This window comes from Rhincodon typus, chromosome 27 (assembly GCF_021869965.1).
Source record: "Rhincodon typus isolate 14 chromosome 27, sRhiTyp1.1, whole genome shotgun sequence".
Classification (NCBI taxonomy): Eukaryota; Metazoa; Chordata; class Chondrichthyes; order Orectolobiformes; family Rhincodontidae; genus Rhincodon; species Rhincodon typus.
Genome location: NC_063358.1, coordinates 38,866,884 through 38,872,883, shown reverse-complemented (window position 1 = coordinate 38,872,883; position 6,000 = coordinate 38,866,884). Strand labels below are relative to the sequence as shown.

The following is a 6,000-nucleotide window of genomic DNA, read 5'->3' as shown; positions in this document are numbered from 1 at the left end:
CAGTTCTAGAGAAGGACGACTTGAATCAAAACTGTAACTCCGCTTTCTCTCTGTAAATGCTGTTAGACTTCCAGAGCTTCCCCAGCAATTTCAGTTTTTGTTTCAATATTTCTGTCAAGTCTTAGCCTTCCCTTAGCCTTCTCTGCTCTATGAGAATAATTTCAGTTTCTTTAGCTTTTCCATATATCTGAAGTCCCTTATCTCTGGAACCATTTTGGTAAGTGCACTTTTCAAAGCCTTGATATCCATTCTTCTTGAATCGTAGTACCCTGAATTGAACACAATGCTGCAGCAATGTCTAAGAAGTGATTCATAAAGTATCAGCATTACGGCCTTGCTTTTCTCCTTGATGCCTGTATGTAGTAAAACTATTCCCCCAAGTGTCTCTGTTCCTGCACTCTTTAGAATTCATACCATTTCATCTCATTTGGCCTGGCTTTATTTTTCTTTACAAAATGTAATACTTGATTTTACTCTGGTGGCATAGACAGGCACGTGACTTTGTGTCTCTGTCCTCCTGACGTCTGCTACTACCCCCTCATTACAAGCTGTATTTTCAAGCCTTGTCACCTTTAACCAAATAAATAGCCAAACACTCAAACGTAAGAGAGCAAGATTGGAAGCCTGAAATTTACTGGTAAATTTACATTTACATTAATATCAAGACATGTCAATTCAAGCAACCTGACTAGTGATACAGGTTTCTTTCGTGGCTTTTGTCTGCATTCATTAGTTTTAGCTGCAGAGCAACTTCAGTAATGTAGGAAACATAAGAATATGGGTCAAATAGAGCTTTGTGATTATTCACCATGGCAACACTTGCTGAATGCGGTTGATCAAACATCAGGTGGAACAGTTTCCAACAGGCATCATTCTGCGATTACAATCATAACTAAACTATTTTGTATAGTGGAAATTTACAAGATTCCTCAGGGTCACAGTTTAAACTGTGTACATATTTTACACACTTGGTCTCATATCCAAGTTCCTGCACAAGGACATTAAATTAACCCGATAGCTGACATGTTAACGTATTTGTTTTGAGGGAGAGTTGCTCACCCAGTACAAGAAAGTATCCTTCCATAAGTATCATATTTTCCTTTAAGTAATCCATTATGAGAACATAGATCAAGAAAGTTTCACACCCAGAGAAAATTAATAAGAGTGTAGGAAGATCCCTTATGGAATTGGTGGATCAATAATGAATAATAAATTTCTACTCCCCACTACTCTTTACTCCTTTTGAGACAAAAAGAAAATCTTCTATTTGGTGACCAAGCTTTTAGTCATCAGGTATAACATTTTCAAATATGATTCAGCGTCAAAATTTATTTCCTAATAGAGTCATAGAGATGTATAACATGGAAACAAGCTCTTTGTTGTAACTCATCCATGCTGACCAGACATCTTAAATGAATCTAGTCCCATTTGCTAGCATTTGGCCCATGTCCCTCTTAAACCTTTTCTATTCATGTATCCATCTAGATGCCTTTTAAATGTTGTAATTGCACTAGCCTCCTCCATTTTCTCTGGCAGGTAGTTCCATACACGCATCCATTTCTGCGTGAAAAAATTGCCCCTTTCAAATCTTTGCCCTCTCAACTTAAACCAACGCCCTCTATTTTGGATTCCCCGACCTTGGCTGTTCACCCTCTCCATGTCCCTCATAATTTTACAAACTTCTATACGGTCACCCCTCTGACACCCCAGGGAAAATAGCCCCAGCATAATCAGCCTCTCCCTATAGCTCAAATCCTCCAACCCTGGCAACATCCTTGTAAATCTTTTCTGAGCCCTTTCCAGTTTCACAACGTCTTTCCTACAGCTGGGAGACCAGAATTTAATGCAGTATGCCATAAGTGGCCTAACTAATGTCCTATACGTTCGCAACACGACCTCCCAACTCCTATACTGAATGCACTGACCAATAAAGGCAAGCATACCAAACACCACCTTCACTCACTATCCTGTTGACGTATGACTCCACTTTCAAGGAACTATGAACCTGCACTCCAAGGTTTCTTTGTTCGGTTTCCCGGACCTTATCATTAAGTGTATGCATCCTGTTCTGTTCCAGTGAAGGACCTTCTAGATGTTTTATTACGTTAAAGCTGTTAAGTAAATGCAGTTGTCTTGCTGATAGGAGCACGCACTGTACACTTAGAGCCAATGTGAATATTTTAGGGGACTGTAAATATAATTGTAAGGCTAGAATTGCTTCCAGCTAAATGTCACAAATGGCAATGTTCTGTTCCACTGATCAAAAGCAATTTCCTGACTTCAACAAATAAATAGCTGATGGCTATTATAAATGTAATCTTGTAAGGTTTTGCTTAACGTTTCTAGCCTTGCTTGTGCCGATAAGGTTGTGGAACTTTTTATACCATTCACACATTCACAGTACTGGCTACTTCCTGACACTGCTGCCTGCATCTCTCTTGACTCAAACCCTGTGGGCAAATTCTTTGCTTCCCTGTTGCATTGGGTTAATTTAAGGGGAATGAGCTTAACCCTTCTGCATAGCTGTTATCTGCAGGGAGGAATACTGAAAGAGGTTGAGAGAGGTGAAGATCTATGTTTTATTGTACATAGATTACAGAGGGTTCGTGGCCAACATAGATAAACCGGAGTTAACATTATTACTCAATCCATTCAATGTAACACAAAGGACAGCAATAGTCAGACTGAATCTGGAACTTGGCTCATAATTTTGGTCCCCTCACATGGTGGGTAATACAGTCACCTTGGAAAGTATCTAGAGACAAACTGTAAAAATAATCCAGCCTAGAGAACTTTGATTTCTTCGACTCAAGGAGTTGGGTCTTTTTTTTAAATTTGAAGGTGGTAACCTGAGATGCCGTGATGCTTCAGCTATCATGGTGTTGGGAACGCTTGATGGAGCAGCTGGTCTTTTCCTGTACGTCAGTTTTGCAATTATTTTTGAATCTACCTGTTCAGAGCTGATACTACACATCTCTGAAGCAAGTGAGACTTGAATCCAAGCCTCCAAGCTCAGAGGTAGGGACACTACCTCTTCCACAAAGGCTCAAACATCAGTTTTGGTATGTTTATATGTATCATCACTAACATTGTTGGTAGGATTTCTCCCATTAGTCGTGGAGTTTTATTGCACAAAAAGAAACCCTTCGATCCATTGGGTCCATGTTGGTCATCTAGCACCTCCCTACTCTGGTCCCTTGTTTTTGTAATTAGCAGGTAACTTTGTATGCTATGGAACTTCAAATGATCACCTGCCCCCTTTCAAGCAGTGAATTCCAGATACACATCACCCTCTGGGAGAAAAAAAGATTCTCCTTAAATCCTAATTGAACTTCCTGCCGTCAATAAATCTGTACCTCCTGGTTATTGATCCCTCTAGAAAGGAGAAATGTTTCTTTCTATTGACGCTGTATGTACCCCTCATAATTTTGTCCGCCTCAACAGGTGTCCCCTCAGCCTTCTCTGCTGTAAGGAAAACAATCCCAGTTTATCTAGTTTCTTTTCAAGTTGAAATGGTCCAGCCCAAGCAACATCCTGATGAACCTCTTCTGCAACTTGCATTTATTCCTGTCGTGACCTGACAGCGTCCTAAAATGCTTCAGAGCCAATATAGTTTTGATTCTGGCTCCTTTAAACTATAGCAGGCATTGAAATCCTGCAAAGGCTCACCATCACCCACTTTGTTCAAATAGCAAACTCCCAATCAGATGCAACAGTCATACAATATTGGGAGCTCACAAGGATCATTAAAAGGTGGCTTAGATAAAATGTATCAAATTAGCCCACTTCACAGGTAGGTCAAAGTTTTAACACTATTACTTTCAAACCAGGTATTTTTTTTTTACCCAAACAGAACTAAGAAGTTACCATGACTAAGTTTCTTATTTCCTTTTTATTCCACCTGCAACTGCTCCTATTGGTGACCTTTACCTTAATCCTAGGACAAGTCCAAACAATTTATTTGCTGCACACAAAACATCCCTCCTTGCTAGTGTGGGACTGTGAGGTTTCAGAGCTCCTGAAGTACATATTTCTGAGCTCTTCCTTACAAATAAAGTTGTGACCAACTCTGACATCAAATGAGGTTGAAAGTTGGTTAGTAGCAGCCTGGGTATGTGTTCCCAAAGTACATACTCCCTACCTCAGTTATGTTTTCATCGCTGATATTGATCAAGGTTATCCTTCTCCCTGCTGCTGGACAGTGGTTAACAGTAGCACAATACAGTGTAGGCGTGAGTTGGAAACAGTTCAGTGCTCTGTAGGTTAACATTCAGAAGACGGAGGTGTTTATCATTGAGGTAGATGATGTCATGATGACAAGTGATCAAAGTGATGCGCCCAATGCCTGTGGCATTAGTGATGAAAACTCCATTTCTAAGAAGGAAATAGAAGTCAAGATTATTTCTAGGTCTGGAATCAAACAGCAGAGCAAAATGGATTTACATCATGATTTTCATAGGAAATAACTTTGTAATCAATTTCATCATACTTGATGCCAAAGTGATAGAATACTTTAAACTAAACCTTCTCATGATAAAGCATAGATGCTGTTGTGTTCCTACCTTTTGGTCATTCTGATTTCTTGCTGAGGGGGACAAATTGTATTCCCTGTAGCAAAGGTTTTCTGCAGCTGACCTGAAATGCTTTCAGCGTAATTAGGAAATTAAATCAGTTAGCAGATCAGTGTTATCACAGGCACATCCTAATCTTCCTTCATGGTTATTACTATAAATTGTTATAGTCTTCCATTGAGTCACATGATAAATAATTTTGAATACTGAGTTGTTTGATTTTTGGCACAGATTAACAGACTTTACTATCTTTCTGCTAGACTAGGAAATATATAATATTAAAGAATAACAGGTATGTTCATGCACAAGTAATTACGCTATAAAAGTCATTAGTAATGTACACTTGTTAAACAAAAATGTGATGAGAATCTGCGTTGGATAAGAAAATTATATTATGGGGAAGGCAATGATCTAGTAGTATTAACGCTAGACCATTAATCCAGAGACCCTGGTAAGGACTAATGGTGGAGTTTGAATTTGGTGTATTAAAAAATCTGGAATTAAGAGTCTAATGATAACCATCAATTCATTGTCAGAAAAACCCATCTCATTCACTAATGTCCTTTAGGGAAGGAAATCTGCCTTTCTCACCTGGTCTGGCCTACATTTGATTCCAGCCCCCCTACGATGTGGTTGACTCTCAACTGCCCTCTGAGCAATTAGGGATGGCAATAGACGCTGGCCTAGCCAGTGATGCTCACATACCGTGAATGAATTTTTTAATAATTAAAAGGTCCACTACATTATCCTACAACATAATAAGAGCATTAAATATTTGGAAACTTGTGCAGGATGAAGCTTTGGTGTATTTCCAGAACTGGAAAACGAGTTCAACATGTTTAATAAATACTTATGGGAGGGAAATTGCAAATTATATAGGACTTGGCCTCAATAGAAAAGGGATGGTTTAACATTTTTTTTCTATGATATATAATTCGTCATTTTCAGAGTGGCAGGTTGAAACTGGTGGAGTGCCACAAAGATCAGTGCTTCAGCCTTTTTTGCTTTCCGTCTGTAACACAATTTAGTTGAGAGAACTGCACCTAAGTTTACTGGCCTAAACAGGTTGGAGAGTAAACTGTGAGGGGATCACAAAAAGGCTGCCAAGGATGTATAGACCAGTTAGGTAATTGAGCAAGAAGGTTAATATAATGTAAGGATTTGTGAAATTATTCACTTAGGGAGGAATCAAAAAAAGCAAACGTTTTTGCAAGGTTAAAGTTGAGTAAATATTGGCAATCAAATGAGTGGTTTGGGTTTGTTTTAGTATACAAATCACAGGAAGTTATTCTGCAAGTGGAGCAGGAAGGCAAATGTATGTTGGATATAAAAACAAAGTACTGGGGAAGCTCAATAGATCTGGCAACAGAGTAAATGGTTAGACCAGTGTGACTCCTCTTCAGAAAAAGATATTGGATTTGAAACATTA

The 6,000-nt window shown here is 38.9% G+C and overlaps 1 protein-coding gene across 1 annotated transcript in view; it reads right to left on the bottom strand.

Moving 5' to 3' along the window:
- Positions 1-2,560: 2,560 nt before the first annotated feature.
- LOC109919072 (U7 snRNA-associated Sm-like protein LSm10) overlaps positions 2,561-6,000 on the bottom strand; it is a 29,034-nt gene continuing 25,594 nt past the window's right edge. The window contains exon 4 of the transcript XR_007264962.1: positions 2,561-4,374. The gene's annotated coding sequence lies outside the window, so the exon portion shown is untranslated. The remainder of the gene's footprint in view (positions 4,375-6,000) is intronic.